Source organism: Carcharhinus amblyrhynchos, chromosome 28, assembly GCF_965287045.1.
Source record: "Carcharhinus amblyrhynchos chromosome 28, sCarAmb.v2.hapA, whole genome shotgun sequence".
Lineage (NCBI taxonomy): Eukaryota > Metazoa > Chordata > Chondrichthyes > Carcharhiniformes > Carcharhinidae > Carcharhinus > Carcharhinus amblyrhynchos.
In genome coordinates, this window is record NC_137351.1 from 20690461 (window position 1) to 20707901 (window position 17441).

The 17441-nt window shown below is 44.6% G+C and overlaps 1 protein-coding gene across 1 annotated transcript in view; it reads right to left on the bottom strand.

The window, feature by feature from the left end:
• The window catches only part of myzap (myocardial zonula adherens protein), a 57309-nt gene that overhangs the window by 29663 nt on the left and 10205 nt on the right, over positions 1-17441 (bottom strand). The window lies entirely within an intron of this gene.

The following is a 17441-nucleotide window of genomic DNA, read 5'->3' on the forward strand; positions in this document are numbered from 1 at the left end:
GACTGGGTTAGGAGTCCAGAGACCCAGGTTATGCCCTTGGGACATGGGTTCAAACCTCAGCAGTGACTAGCAGAATTTAAATTAAATTGTTAACTCTGGAATATAAAGCTGGATCTAAGTCCTGGTGACCATGACAGCTTCATCCATTGTCATGGAAACCCATCTGGGTCACAAATGTTCTTTACGGAAGGAAATCTACCATCCTCACCTGGTCTGGCCTACATGTGATGCCAGATCCACAGCAATGTGGTTGTTTCTTAACCACCCTTTGCAATAGCCTAGCAAGCCACTCAGTTCAAAGGCAAGTAGGGATGGGCCAGTAACATGCACATTCCATGACTGAATAAAAACAAAAGGCACTTTGTTTACACTTGAGATGACTTATAACCGCCTCACATTATATCAAATTCTATTCGCTTCAGTAAATTTTTAATACCAGAGATATGTTTGTATTCCAGGTGCTAAACGCCCGAGCAAAGTCTGATGGTTCTCAGTTTGTCCTCTTGGTAGGTTAAAGTGAGCCATAAATTATTCGCAATAGAACATAGAACATTACAGCGCAGAACAGGCCCTTCGGCCCACGATGTTGCGCCGACCAATTAAAAAGCAATGACCCTCTAACCTAAACCAATCCCTTTCCATCCATAAACCTATCCACGGATCTCTTAAACGCCCCCAAACTAGGCGCATTTACAACTGCAGCAGGCAGGGCATTCCAATCCCTCACCACCCTCTGGGTAAAGAACCTACCTCTGACATCCATCCTATAACTACCACCCCTTAATTTAAAGCTATGCCCCCTCATGCTAGCTTTCTCCATCCGAGGAAAAAGGCTATCACTGTCCACCCTATCTAAACCTCTAATCATCTTATATGTTTCAATAAGGTCCCCTCTTAGCTGCCTTCTTTCTAACGAAAACAACCTCAAATCCCTCAGTCTCTCCTCATAGGACCTCCCCTCCATACCAGGCAACATCCTGGTAAACCTCCTCTGCACCCTCTCCAATGCCTCCACATCCTTCCTATAATGTGGGGACCAGAACTGCACACAATACTCCAAGTGCGGCCGCACCAGAGTTTTGTACAGTTGCAACATGACGCTGCGGCTCCTAAGTTCAATCCCCCTACCAATAAACGCCAAGACACCGTATGCCTTCCTAACAACCTTATCTACTTGATTCCCAACTTTCAGGGATCTATGTACACGTACACCTAGATCCCTCTGTTCATCAAAACTATTCAGAGTCCTACCGTTAGCCCTATACTCTACACATCTGTTATTCCTGCCAAAGTGAATTACCTCACACTTTTCCGCATTAAACTCCATCCGCCACCTCTCGGCCCAGCTCTGCAACTTGTCCAAGTCTCTCTGTAAACTATGACACCCCTCCTCACTATCTACCACACGTCCGACTTTGGTGTCATCAGCAAATTTACTAATCCACCCAACTATACCCTCATCCAGATCATTTATAAAAATTACAAACAGCAGTGGCCCCAAAACAGATCCCTGAGGCACACCACTTGTAACTGAACTCCATAACGAATACTTACCATCAACCACCACCCTCTGTCTCCTATCTGCTAGCCAATTCCTGATCCAATTAACTAAATCACCCTCAATCCCATACATCTGCATTTTCTGCAGAAGCCTTCCATGGTGAACCTTATCAAACGCCTTACTAAAGTCCATATATACCACATCAACTGCCTTACCCCCATCCACCTCTTTGGTCACTTTCTCAAAAAACTCAATAAGGTTAGTAAGGCACGACATACCCTCCACAAAACCATGCTGACTATCTCCAATCAATTCATTACTCTCTAAATAACTATAAATCCTATCCCTAATAATTTTTTCTAAAACCTTGCCCACAACAGAAGTAAGACTCACCAGTCTATAATTCATGGGAAAGTCTCTGTTCCCCTTCTTAAACAATGGGACAACATTTGCTATTCTCCAATCTTCTGGCACTATACCTGTGACCAACGACGACCTGAAGATCAGAGCCAGAGGCTCTGCAATCGCCTCTCTTGCCTCCCAGAGAATCCTAGGGTAAATCCCGTCCAGCCCAGGGGACTTATCTATTTTCAAACCCTCAAGAATATCAAGCACATCCTCCTTATCAACTGCAATACTATCCAGTTTACAACCCTGTAACCCAGTATTCTCCACAGCTACATTTATGTCTCCCTGCGTGAATACCGAAGAGAAATATTGGTTCAATGCCTCTCCAATCTCTTCCGGTTCCACACATAACTTCCCACTGCTGTTTCTAACTGGCCCTAATCTTGCCCTAACCAATCTTCTGTTCTTAACAACCAATCTTCTGTTCTTAACAATTATTAAATTATTAAATCGTTGGTGCAATTTCAAATCTCTTGTAGAACACAAACTTATTTTGGTCTTTGCCTTCTCCCTGCTACACCAAAAAAGCTGCTTTGCCCAGACAAGTTCACAAGGCCCTCTAATTTAATGAATGAAACCCCTTTGAAAAGCATCGCAGGCCGACAGCATTATTGGGTTCACCCACCTTACAGACAAGAATGTGATGGGGTTTGAAAATTCTGATGGGAGTTCGGGGCTTGCTAGGAAATTACCTAATCCATTTAATTGGCTCGTTTTGTGATATTTGCAGGTTCCTGACTGACTGAGTGAGGCCAAATTGTTCTCTGGGGCGGGAGGCAGGAGGCGGGTAAAACATATCTCTGGTGGTGGGCGGGGGCTGGGGTCGGATGGATCTCTGGTAGGGGGTGAGGGGGCGGCAGGGGGGTCCGCTGCCACTCTGCGGGCGATTGATGGGGAGGGGGAGAAGGGAGCAAGGTTGCAATCAGTCTGGGTAGTAGGGGATGGATGAGAGGGACAGTGAGGTGTGTGTGCACCATCGCTCCCACTTCTCACTCCCGGACCGCTTTCTCCACTCTCTGCGGCTCGGGAGCGATCTGACCCGGGCGCACTTTTAAAAATTTTTTTTCCAACTGCGCATGCACAGTTCAGAGCTCTGATCGTTTCAGCTGCACTAAGCACCTCCCTCCACCCTCCCACAGCGCAAACGGGACCCGTAATATTTTTTTCAGGCCGAGTGCGTATGGGGGGCGCCTGAAAGCAGATTTCTAAGTCGGATCTGAATTAAGCCCAGATTCAGTACTTAGAACAAAAATGGTAAAATCAGGCCCTATGTGTTTGACAATCTGAGTTGAGACAGACGTGTCAGTGCTTAACACACATCGAGACTGAGATTCTCCGGCCTCCCAGCTGCATGTTTCCTGCCAGCGGGGAGGTGGTGCGCGCTGTTTGCTAGCGGTGGGATTCTCTGGTCCTGCTGCTGTCCCATTGACGTCACCCCACGCTGGCTGGAAATCGTGGGTGGGGGTAACCTGCTAGCGGGACCCAGCATAAACGGCCAGAGAATTCGGCCTGTGAGTGTAATTCTGTGAATTGAGACAGACATGCACCTAATGCAACACTTTTAAGGATCAGTTCTGGACTACTGTAAAAATATGCACACCAAAGCCTGTGACTCTTTTTTTTGTTAATTTTATGAATTGATAATCGCGGTCTGGGGCGTTTTATATCCTGATTGGCTTTGTCAGGAACGCTGTGAGAAAAGGGCTAGTCCCACAGTGCAGCATTGTTCTAACGTGGATAGGGAGTGAACTAGCTCCGTACTTCTATCTATCTTCATATGGTTTTCGTCCACTCCTGGACGCACTTACCAAGTTCAGGGCAGGAGGATCCCTCCAGGAGGTTTTTCTCCCTTATACCTGACCCGAAGCCAACTGCGTTGCCCGTACCACCATTCCAGCAGCTAACTCAGTACAAAGAGGAAATCCAGCCTGTGACCTACCTGTCCTGCATGGCGATGCAACCCCACAGCAAACAGTAGTCTTATTAACTCCCAGTCTAGCTAGCTTTAACCAAGAGATTTCCACTGGCCTATCAGGTTTTTATCCCATGATGTAACATGCAGTGATGGGAATGGCTGTGGAGGTATTTGCATTGCAGGCCAACACCCTACATTTAACATTTAAACTACAGTCTGATAGAATAACGAAATTCAGGTTGCAATACTTTACAACTTTAACACTTTCAGTGATACATTTTAAACCTTGACAAACCTAAAAAAAAAATCACTTTAAAGATATGGCAGAAGTTTATGAGCAAGAAGATGGGTACCTTGTTACACACATAGCAAGTGATGTCACCTCTGCACAGATTCAAGAAGTAAAATATACAACAATGGGCTGACTCTGTCCTGTTTATGTGTGATTTTTTTTTAAATTCATTGTGGGACATGGGCATCGCTGGCTGGCCAGCATTTATTGCCCACCCCTTGTTGTCCTTGTTGGACAGTTGAGAGTCAACCACATTGCTGTGGGTCTGGTGTTACATGTAGGCCAGACCGGGCAAGGATGGCAGATTTCCTTTCCTAAAGGACATTAGTGAACCAGGTGGGTTTTTGTGACAATTGACAATGGTTTCATGGTCATCAGTAGATTCTTAATTCTAAATTTATTTTATTGAATTCACATTCCACCATCTGCTGTGGTAGGATTCTCGAACTTGGGTCCAGAACATTAGCTGAGTTTCTGGATAATACCACAACGCCATCACCTCCCCAGTGTGAAATGGGTGTGAAGTTTGCATACTGACCTACTGAGAAGTGGAGAAAGTCTGTGATCACCTCACTGATGAAGACCAATGCCCTCGGATATTCCTCAATGACCCTGGCATTGAGTGTGCACCTGCCTCTTCCACTAAATAGCCAATCAGGTGTGCCTTCAATGCAGCACACCTGTCCTAATATTCCCAGGAGAATGCCCACCCAATCAGTGATGATGCTTAGAACTAATCAATTTCCATGAATGATAGTTGGTGAGAAAAGGAAGAAGAAAACAAAATGATACTTTAAAAAAAATGCAACATAAAACAAAACTTAAAAGCAAATCAAGGCAGTAAAAAGGATTCAAACTCACACTCACTCCAAAACCAGAGTACACACATTAAAGACATTCAATACTGGGAATCTGGAGTAACTTTGGATGTTCGCTCATTTCTACAAGGTGAGGAAAATCCATCAACTTACTTCCCCATTTATCCATTCAAAATGACCCGGCAATTGGGTCCTGAACAATTCCAGCATTTTTGTTTCCCCGGTCCATTTATTTTTTACCGGTTGGAACCTGTAATTCCTTATTCTACCCTCACAGTTTAATTTAGTTTTTCAGATTTCTCTTTTCCATTTCATTTACAATCTTCTTTACCTTTCAGATTTATCCTTTCAAATTTAAAGAAGAAAGGTGCTTTTCCAATCTCTTCACATAACTGAGGCTTTGAAAGAGTTTGGTCAGAATTTTACCTCCCCACCCACCACGGGAATCAGAGCAGGCGAGGGGCAGATAATGGAAAGGTCCATCAACCTCGGGCAGGAATTTACAGTTTCCCATGGGATCAACTTTGTGGCTCTACTAGGCCCAACCTCCATTCCATGAGTCTCTCAGTGGCTCAAACTGTGCACCATGCCTCAGATGAAGTCTAGGATCACAATTTAATCCAACTTGTATCATACTCTTCTGGCTATAAAGTTGCTGCCCTTCTTTTCGGTGATCATATAGTCTTTCTGAAGGGAAACACAAAACGGGAGGCAATCCCTCCTCTCTGTTTTTAGTTCTTTTATTTGTTCATGGAATGTAGGTGTCACTGGCTGGGCCAGCATTTATTGCCCATTCCTGAGGGCATTTAATAGTCAGCCACATTGCTGTGGGTCTGGACCAGGTAAGGACGACAGATTTCCTACCCTAAAGGACATTAGTGAAGCAGATGGGCTTTTACAATAGTTTCATTATCACCATTAGACTTTTAATTCCAGATTTCCACTGAATGCAAATTTCAACATCTGCCATGGTGGGATTCGAACCCGGGTTCTCAGAACTTTATGCTGGGTCTTTGGATTACTAGTCCAGTAACAATACCACAATGCCACTGCATCCCCTATCTCTGCACCAACGGGCACCAATGCAGCTCTGATAGAAAGTAACAATATTTGCACTCCTCACATAGTTTTGGAGTAAAGGCGAATCCCTCACATTCACTGCTCAGTCCCCGCACCCACCTCTCCTGCCAATCTTCCCCACCCTGATGAATGCATTAATGACTCTGGCATTTTGACACAATGTGAGGTGTGGCAGGGAATTACACAAGGCAGGGAGGGAGATTGTAGGTGGAATCTCTGGCTTGTACCTCATCAGGTTTCGTCATTAACGATAGCAACATTCCTTGCTCAATAATCCTAAACCAGAAAAGGGACAAAAGTCAGCTGGGACTCATATTCCGGAAAATGACTCAGTAACATGGGGTGAAGGGGATGCGTGTATGGATAATGGGGGAGAAAAGGATTGTGCCGTTCTTTGTTGCCACATAAAGAAATGTCTGTACAACATTCACCAGGCCAGCTCCTGACGTACAGAATGTCCATTTCTGTGTGAGCACCTGTTGGACTGGCCCCAATATGAGTTCACCTTGTGAACTATGGAGGAAAAACGCCCAGTGATAGCTGTAATCGATTTTATTGAATCAATTTAAAAGAAACATTCCTCCCTCTTCACTTCTTGCTCCTCCTAGGTCATTTCTTGACAGCAACCAGTTGCCCCATTCCACAGGAGGATACTCAAGAGCAATATCAATTAAATATGACTCTTTAAAGAAATCACTTCAGCTAATTGACTTGGTGAAGAGTGTAAAGATCAAAATCGTAAAGTAACCATAGTAATCAATAAACAAAGATGTTTGTTTCCATTTCTTCTCCCAATCAAGTATCACTAATCTGGTTTTAGAAGTGTCAAAATAGCCAGCCTCAAACGTTATCTCTTACGTTTATTTGTCAGTATCACAAGTAGACTTACGTTAACACTGCAATAAAGTTACTGTGAAAATCCTCTAGTCGCCACACCCTGGCACCTGTTTGGGTACACTGAGGGAGAATTTAGCATGGCCAAAGCACCTAACCAGCACGTCCTTTGGACTGTGGGAGGAAACCAGAGCACCTGGAGGAAACCCACGCAGACATAGGGAGAACATGCCAACTCTACACAGGCAGTGACCCAAGCCGGGAATCAAACCCAGGTCCCTGGCACTGTGAGGCAGCAGTGCTAACCACTGCGCCACCGTGCCGCTAGATGAGGGCAAAATGAAAAAATGTGCAAAATCCAACCCTAACCAGCCATAAACCTACCTCTTTCTATTTCAACAGGAATGGACGGCAAAGATGCTCTTTCGAAGAGTAGGTGTGAACTTGATGGGCCGCATGGCCTCATTCTGCATTGCAGGGATTCTGTGGAATTTTAAAATCAATTTGTTGCTGTTTGTACAAGTCTGCCATTTGATATTTGAGAACATAGTGTGGATGAACCTCATCACTAGAACCAAAACTTTATAACGCTATCATTATTTTACTATAATGGATTATTATTCACATTTCAAAAGGGACTAAGAGCAGCAAGAGGCAGTGTGTGTTGGGTGAGACAAGAAATTTAATTGAAAATCTGAAAGGAGTTTCACAATGCTGTGAGAAGGTATCAGTTAAGTAACCACTGATCTTCACTGGTTCGTAAAGGAGCCTCCAAGTGGTCGGTGAGACTTTCCAATCATATAGCTCCTTCTCAAATCAACGATATTTGTCAGTTTGTAGCCCAGACATACTACTCTTTAAATAAATAAAATTCTCTGGCAATAACCCCATTCTCAGCACTGAAATTACACAACACTAATGAGTACCTCACCCTCAACCGCACTGTGCATTCTCCTCGTGTTCCCTCAATATACAGAATTACAGTATTTCTTTAATTATATGTCAGAAATGGCAGAATCCAAGATCATCACTCCAAAAAGATACTGGGGATCTATCAATCTTTAGAAGATAAAGTATCTGGTTGAGCAAGTTCTCTTTTCTCTAATCAGCCCTGTATCTAGTTGTGCTCAGATAACAAATAGAATGACCAGATGTGCCCATGAAAGTGAACTATGCTTCTCTGCCCTGTGGGTGATATCTGCACACCTCCAATCCAGGCCTTCTCAGAGCGTCAGGAGGGTTTCAATATGCACTACTGATTCACTTCTGAAAGTTGCAATTATCACGTTTCGAACTGCTCCCATTTTTAAAACATGCTGGTATAACAGGTGAATTAGGGCACATTCTTCTGATGCTGATCTCGTCCGCCTGACAAAGGCCCCTCCTGGTGTCACCGAGAGGAATGTGTCAGAGGGTTTCCAGCTGCAGTCATGCCCATCACTAGATCACTGACGGCAAAGAGAAAACTGGAATTGTTTTTCCTGCAACTCATGATTCCCTCAGCATACTCCAAAGTGCTTCGCAAGCTGAGGGATTTGAGGTGCAGTCTCTGTTGTTGGGCAATGTGTACACAGCTCTGAAAAACCGGTCTTTTTTATTGCTTCTTTTAAAACCAATTAGATAGTTCTGCTTCCGTTGATGTTCAAGTTCCTACGGAACTGTTTAAACAGCAGGAACCTTCTGCAGCCCTGGCGAACACCCAAACCAACATCTCCCAAGAGTGGGTTTACTGGACACTTCTGCTTCACAGGATCACAGAATTATTACGGCACAGTTAAGGAGGCCATTCAGCCCATCATGTCTGCACCAGCACATGTATGCAAAAAAAATCTACTTGTTACGTTTGCCCACATTGGACTATTTCTAAAACAGATAATTGTGCAACAAAGACAATCAAAGATGTTTGGTGAAATTTTCCTGGGCTGAGATTGGGAATAGAGGGAGCAGAGCAGCAACCAGAAGACCCCAAGTCTGGAAAATACATTCCCGGTCCTGTGCCCCTTGGTTTTCTCCAGGTATCTTGTGGCCTCATCTTCAGGGGATTGTGACCCCACTGTCAAGAGTCTTGAGGTGCCCCTCTGTTAGGGTTCCCTGTACTGATCACAAGGGGAAAATACCCAGGAGGAATGAGGACACCCCGTCCTGCCTCATTAACATGCATCTACTGAATCTGCCCAATTACAACTTCAGGTGTAATACCAACACTCCAGCAAATGCAGGAGCGGTGCTGTGAAGTCCCCAGCCTCCAGCCACATTAAAGTAAAATTTATTTATTAGCCACAAGTAGACTTACATTAACACTGCAATGAAGTTACTGTGCATATTTTATTTTTCTTACATCAGGAAGTTGAGCATTCCTCAGGCAGAAGAAGGAATATGTATCCCATTATCTTCATCCTCTCCAGAACCATAACAATAACCCACTCTTCTCATGACTTGCTAATAACGAGCTCAGACAAGTTCAACACACTGCCAGCACCCATCACTCAAACACCTCCAATCTCCAAGGTACATTTTTTTATAATTACAATACAGTTATCGCATTCATTGAACCAAAGATGTTCACTGCAATCCAGAAGCTCATTCAGCCTATCGTATCTCTGCTGGTTCAGTTGGGGAACAATTCAAAGGCAATGGCACTGTCCTGTTCTCTTCTGGATCATCCTTTGCCTCAAATGCAATGCTCTCTTCCTCAAGCATTCCCTGCAACAATGGATTCCAACATCTATCTTTCAAATAAAGCAACTTCTTCTTAACTCTTTTATAAATTCCCTACAGTGCAAAAGGAGGCCATTCAGCCCTTTGAGTTTGCATCAACAACAACCCTGCCCAGGCCCTATCCCCATTATCCCACATATTTACCCCAGTAAACCCTCTAACTTACGCATCCCAGGACACTAATGGGCAATTTAGCACGGCCAATGCACCTAACCCACACATCTTTGGACTGTGGGAGGAAACCAGAGCATCCATGGGAAACGCATGCAGAGATGCGGAGAACATGCAAATTCCACACAGACAGTGACCCAAGCTGAGAAACGAACCAGGGTCCCAGGCGCTGTGAGGCAGCAGTGCTAACCACAGTACCACCGCCCTCTCCTCACTCTTCTATTGGCAGTTTTAAATTAATGATCACTCGTCACTGACTCCTCAGCCATGGAGAACATTTTTATCTCTGTTCGTGCAGTGGAAACCTTCATTATTTTAAAATTGAGTTTCCTTTTTTCGATTTTTCTGCTTCTCGTTTGATTTTGCAATTGCGCAGTAACTCCTCCACGTTGCTAAGTGACTCTTAAGCAATTGAAATCCTCAACTTTCCCACGTGGTGTTTTTCAAACTATCCTAGTTATTGACAGGTTCATTTTCTTCATCCGAGATCAATATTTTGATGGTTTTTTTTGTGATACCTCAAGTTTTCATCACTGAAATGGCATTGTGCATATCAACACGTTACTCCTGATTAAATTGCAGAACAATAAAAGAACTCCGTTTACAGTCTATGGAACATATTGGTTTACTGTTGCACTCTATCATTTTGTGTAGCTTTAAGTGAACATTAACAGGTCCTAATTGACCAAAAGGCGCTTTTTTATTATTCATTCATGGGATATAGATTCGTAGAGTCTACAGTACGGAAGGAAGCCATTTGGCCCATCGAGCCTGCGCCAACAACAATCCCACCCAGGTCCTATCCCCATAACACCACATATTTACCCTCCTAGAGCCCTGACATTAAGGGGCAATTTATCATAGCCAATCAACCTAACCCACACATTTTTGGACTCTGGGAGGAAACCGGAGCACCCAGAGGGAACCCACGCAGATACAGGAAGAACATACAAACTTCACAAAGACAATGACCCCAGGCCAGAATCAAACCTGGGTCCCTGGCACTGTGAGGCAGCAGTGCTAACCTCTGTGCAACCGTGCCGCCCGTGAGTGTCACTGGCTGGTCAGCATTTATTGCCCATCCCTAAATGCCTTTGAGGAGATGGGGTGAGCTGCCTTCTTGAAATACTGATATAACCAAGTGGCTTGCTAGACCATTTCAGAGGGCAGTTGAGAGTCAACCACATTGCTGTGTCTTGGGAGTCACATGTAGGCCAGACTGGGTAAGGATGGCAGGTTTCCTTCCCTAAAGGACATTAGTGAATCAGGTGAATTTTTCTGACAATCGGCAGCCCTCAGTAGATTATTAATTCCAGATATTTTTCATTGAATTCAAATTCCACCACCTGCTGTGGCAGGATTCGAACCCAGAATATTACCTGAGTTTCTGGATTAATTGTCTAGCAATAATATGACTAGGGCATCGTTCCTCTGACATTATGACATGTTGTTAGGATACCCACTTTACAATGTGGATAGGATATTGATTGAAGCTGGATTTTTGCCAGCATCTCTCTTGCTTGCCATCTACATTGCTTTGCCAATCGCAGGTTGAACCTCACAAAGTCTGGTGAGCAACTGGGGTTTCAGTAAAGTAGTCACAGTTCTTTTCCCCTCCCACACGATCTAATTTTACAGCACATCCTCTGCTATGGAGGAGGCAATGTTGCGAGTTTGCAGTCTCAGCCAGCTCAATGTCACTCACCAACTTCCCTCAAGCATTGTAAGTTGGTTTCAGTCCCACAAACTGGAGCCATCGTTCTTTTCAACAAGAGAATAGGGCAACGTTCCAAAATTCACCTTAGCCACAGACTCAAAACAAAGACCTTTCTGTTCATTCTGTTTGGAACCTTTATCATGCTCGTCAGGGTTTAGCAAATCCTGCTGAGAACTTACTTCGCCGCTTTCGGCGAAGGTGCTGTTTATGGAACAGTTTGAAATCCCTTTTGTTTTTAATGCTGATTAAACTTCAGAAGAAGAGAATTGGGGGAGAGCACTTATCAAGTAAGCTACCTTCTTTGTACAAAAATGAGTCAACCCTAAGCTGCCAACAAGCATGCAATTACATAGTGTCTGGGATAAGGAATGAAGGGGAGTTCTTGAATCATTTCTCTTTGCTGAGAACACATTCCCATCAGTTCACAAAGTAAAAGAGGGCGACCGTTTTTCCACAATTACTATTTCCATTTGCCTCCCCTATTTCTTTTCCTTCCTTTTCAGAAGGCACTGACTCTTGCTGAGATGCCATACCTTAGATAACGGTTCCTCTCCAGTTCTTAGCCTGTCTAGGTTCACGCCCGAGCCAGCTAAATGGTCACTTGGGGAGGTGGAGGGGGCGTTTTATCGGTCAGCTATTGATTGGGATACTCCGAATCAAATTAGTCAGCCTCAAGTAGTCAGTCTCAATATACGCAGGTGACTCTGGAGAATGAGTTAGCCTGTCATGGCCAAATTATTGGAGAGATCAGGAGGGGAGGGATGAAAATACTGGAAAAAATATTACAGTGAAGCAATGAATTTGTGGAATAACGTAATGAAATATGAGTTGGTAAGAAATTCATTCTCAAAACAATCATTATGCAGGCAAATGTGATAGTTGAACACTGCATCCTGTAAATAGCATTGAGGTAAACGCCTAGTTCACTGGTTCTTGGTGGTGTTGAGTGTTGGTCATGGCTTCAGGAGATTCTGCTGCTTTGCAAATATTGCCACCAGATATTTAACATCTACCTGACTGGGCAAACACGGCACTGGTTTCATAGGTCATAGGACCAATAGAATCATTGAATCCCTACAGTGCAGAAGGAGGTCATTCGGCCTCTTGGGCCTACACTGACAACAATCCCACCCAGGCCCTATTCCCCACATATTTACCCTGCTAATCTCCCTGACACTAAGAGGTGATTTAGCATGGCCAGTCAATCTAACCTGCACATCTTTGGACTGTGGGAGGAAACCAGAGCACCCAGAGGAAACCCATGCAGACACAGGGAGAACGTGCAAACGCAACACACACACAGTCACCCGAGGCCGGAATTGAACCCGGGTCCCTGGCACTGTGAGGCAGCAGTGCTAACCACTGTGCCACCCTGCCATTTATCTGAAAGGCATCGTCTGTGGCAAATGCAGCAGCTTAGGTCTTGAGGCAGAGTTTCAAAGTGATCTAAGCTAATGCTTAAGAAACTGTCACTCATCATGGAACACAAGGCTATCTGTCTGCTCTGTGGCCTTCACTATGCTATAGTGGGAATGCTGCTACCCAGTGTTCACTCTAAACCCCACTACCAGGGGAAAAAAAGAGCCTATTTTCCACAGAGAAAAGTAATCCTTGGTGCACTCCCCAACCTTGAAATTAATGTGTACCAGACAAATAGTTCAATGTTTAAACAACTGCAGAAGCAGTGACAGGCTGCAAGTATCACAAGGGTGTTTCTTTAATCACACGCCTCCAGTGATGATTAACACTGACAATGACACATTTATGGAGAAATGTGACACTTCCTGAAGGAGAAATGAACAGACAGATGCGGGCAACAGAGTGGGAACTGGGAATTTGAGTTCTAAGAAAACGTGCAGAATGGCCAAACCTTAGCACCATGCACTACACGGAGAGGGGAGCTGCCATTGTCCACTCAGTCAGGGTAACTACAAACAAGGCCTGCAGAGAAAAAAACACAAGCAATAAAGAGCAACCACAATAAGGTACATCATGGCCAAAGGCAGACAGTATCCAGCTGCATTCTGGACGATGAGCAGAGGCAAGACACATGTGTAAGTCAGCGTTCCCCAGCAATCAAAATCCAAAGATGTGTAGGTTAGGTGGATTGGCCACGCTGTAATTGCCTCTTTGTATCACAAAGATATGTAGGTTAGGCGGATTGGCCCTTAGTGTCACAAAAATGTGTAGGTTAGGGGGATTAATGGGGTAAATGCGTGGGATTATGGGGATGTGGGGAGGGACGTCTGCCTGGTTAAGATGCTCCTTTGAAGAGCCATGCAGGCTTGATGGGCTGAATGGCCTCTTTCTGCACTGTAAAGATTCAATAGTTGAATCACTCAGATGAAGGGAAAGCACCGCTCATAACTGCTGGACAGTCATCTGTGCTGCACGTGATAATATCTCACCAGAGTGCCAAACTCAGGTAAAAGAGGAAGACTGCAGAGTTTAGCACTGAATGATAGTATGTGATGGTTAATGAAACATAAATGTGTAATATTTCAGTCTGCAAGGCACTTTCTAAAATTAAAGCATGTGCTTACAACAGTGCCACCATAGACAGTACAGTCAGTGATTTCTATTGGATGATAATGTCCTAATTTAAACACTTCCCACATTAGCAGCTTACAGTTATTACTGTAATCAGATAGCCACATATCATAGAATCCCTACAATATAGAAGGAGGCCACTCGATCCACTGAGACTGTACCGACAACAATCCCACCCAGGCCCTATCCCATTGATTCACCCTACTAATACCTCTGACACAAAGGGGCAATTTAACATGGCCTATCTATCTCACCCACACATCTTTGGAATGTGGGAGGGAACTAGAACACCCGGAGGAAATCCACACAGACAAGGGGAGAACATACAAACTCCACACAGACAATCATGCGAGGCTGGAATTGAACCCAGGTCCCTAGCGCTATGAGGCAGTAGTGCTAACCACTGTGCCACCGTGCTGTCTCTCAAATCTGGTGGTTGTAGACGTGAGGATTTTGTCAACGTTCAATTTATTCAAAGGAGAAAATTGGGAAGAGATTCTGTTATCAATGTTCATAGGATTCTGCGTTAAGGAAGAATTTTTTGCATCTGGCTAACATGGTGTGTCCTTTGAGCTCATTTAACGCTCAGCCACTGCTGGAAGGGGCAACTGACCTCAGTTCACTCAATAAGACCCAGAGCTGAAGTTCATTCACTGCTCAATTCTCTGGAGAACACCAAGTATAATCGCTCCCAGTCGGGTTGAATAATCTAGCAAGTAACAGCTTTTAAATGTCCTCCATTTGATCAACCAAATATCTGCAATGAAAGTGGACACAACTGACCCTTTGATGAAGATATTCTTCTCCAGATGCAGGAAGACGCTTTTGGTGCTCAGAGCAGCTCTCTCACATGGTATTGCAAGCTTGCTGCATGTGGCATAGCTAAGCCAACTCCTGACATGTGCCAACCTCAGTCAGCCTGCCAGGTTAATCAGCCAGTGTGAGGTCCAAAGGTGGTGGTACCAATTCCCGGGTTACCTTGTGAGCCAGCAAAAAGGAGGAACACGAGCACAGGAATTCTAGGAATTTAGTGAATAGCAACAGACTGCCACATAATTAATCCTCCCACTAAGGAGAAGGTAATCTGAAAGAACACAAGGAGGAGGAAGCACCATACTTAACACCCACAATCAGCACGACATTTGGGAAAGGAAAACTAATTGCTTTAAAACAGTCTGCACTGCAGAACCTCAACAAGGCTCCTTCAACAACACCTTCCAAATGCACGGGCTCTACCATCTAGAAAAACAAGGACAGCAGTTACATGGGAACACCACCACCTCGAGGTTTCCATCCAAGCCACACACCACTCTAGTTTGGAAATATATCACTGTTCCTTCACTGTGGCTGGGTCAAAATCCTGAAAATCCGCCCCCCCCCCCCGCCCCCTACTTCTAACAGGTGTACCTACACCACACAGGCTAGAGGGTTCAAGAAGGCAGCGCACCACCACTTTCTCAAGGGCAATATTGACAGGCATCCTATACCAGCCTAGCCGGTGACACACACATCTCATGACTAAACTAGTTGCAATTAATTTCAGTGTAGCTGTAAAGTTTTGCAGAAAGGACAGATTAAGATTGGCTGCAGGGAACAAAATAATGGGTGTGTAGGGTTGTCGAACTACATTTGATAGCACCAGCATCCTGTGCAGATGATCAAACACGTTGGCTGAATGACAGAATTAGATGAAAATCCTGTCAGTGACTGAAGCACGAGTTTCCATGGATGTTTCGCTCATCTATTTCAGCCTCCTCCTCTGTACTTAATGGGAGTTGAGATGTGAAAATTTGAGTGACACAGCAGTGATTCCCTTATCCAGCTTCTCACAGAGCAAGGCCGAATTTGCAGAATCACAGAGTCCCTACAATGCAGAAGGTGGCCATTCAGCCCATTGAGCCAACACTGACAACAATCCCACCCAGGCCCTATCCCCGCAACCCCATGTATTTACCCTGCTAATACTCCTAACACTAAGGAGCAATTTAACAACCTAACCTACACACCTTTGGACTGTGGGAAGAAAGTGGAGCAACCAGAGGAAACCCATGCACACACAAGGAGAACACGCAAACTCCACACAGCCAGTGACTCGAGGCCAAAATTGAAATCGTGCCCCTGGCGCTGTGAGGCAGCAGTGCTAACTACTGTGCCACCATGCCGCCCAATTCCCAGAATATTGTCTTACAAAATTCACACTCAGACTTCTCCAGAAGAGACCTAGAGTAAAGTGGCAGCAATCCCACACTGCTCTTAGAGATATCGAGGGATCTAGAAATAAGTCACCCTCCTGATCAGTCCAAGAACAAGATGTTTCAGACTGCAGAATAGTTTTGTGTGTCATAAAATTAATGCCATTTTTTAAAAGTAAACTTAATAATTCCTTACTGATGTTTAAGAGGAGGTCCAGTGGCCCAGTGGGCAGCATCCCAACCTCTGAGCCAGGAGCTCTAGTTTTGAGTCCTATATTAGGACTTGTTGGCCAAGGAAAGTGTGTTCACAACGTGGCCAAACAGGTTGAGTATCAACTTGTGAATCCTACTAACACATGCCAATGGCAGGAAGAGCGGTAGAGATTCTTGGTCAGCCATTTGATACAAAGAAATTGGAACCTCGACCATCATTACCCATTGTTCCAGATTGCAATGCACATGTTGAAGTTTATGTTGCCACAGAAACTCTCTGACTCCTTGAGGAACTAATCAATTGGACAACAGGTTTGGATCAGATCAGCGTCAGCAGCATAGGGCTTGATCGCTATTATATGGGGTGGATTGAGAATCTGCCTCCTCACCCTGTCTGCGATGGAGGTCGTGGCTGTGGGTCAGACTCAAGTAGCGAAAGTGCTCAAAATCTCAGAGAAAAGTAACAATTGAGACTGTCAATAATATCACCAGCCTTTAGCACAGGGTACGAATATTTTCAGCAGAACATTTGAGGATGGTGGAATTTCTGTTTAATGGTGTTGGTTTTCTCAATGTACCAGTGAAACCAGTGCAAAAGATGGGAGAATTTGAGTTTCTCCAATCTTGTGCCCTGGCTTAAAACATCATCCATCGCACTATCAGCAGGTCTTGCCCACAAAATTGGCCAACTCCCTTTCACCTGAATCACCGTGAAGACTTTCTGCTCATCGTTTAGGTTATGGATCTTCAGAGGCAGCTCCAAAGATTCAACTTTGAGCGTCAGAATACAAATCGACATGTTTTAGCCGAGATTTTCAGGTCTGTTCAACAGTTGAGACTGGGGCACCCTTTAAAACGGTGTCCTGATTGCTGTGGATCCTGGCTCCGCTGGCATTTTTACGCCCCGCCCCTCAACAACAATGGCTCAAAACACCCCTGCCCACTTTCTTTTAACAAAAGTGACAGAAAATTTGGAGTGAAAACCTGGCTGAGTTTCTGGGGAAAAACAAACCAGTTTTCAGTCAGAACCTG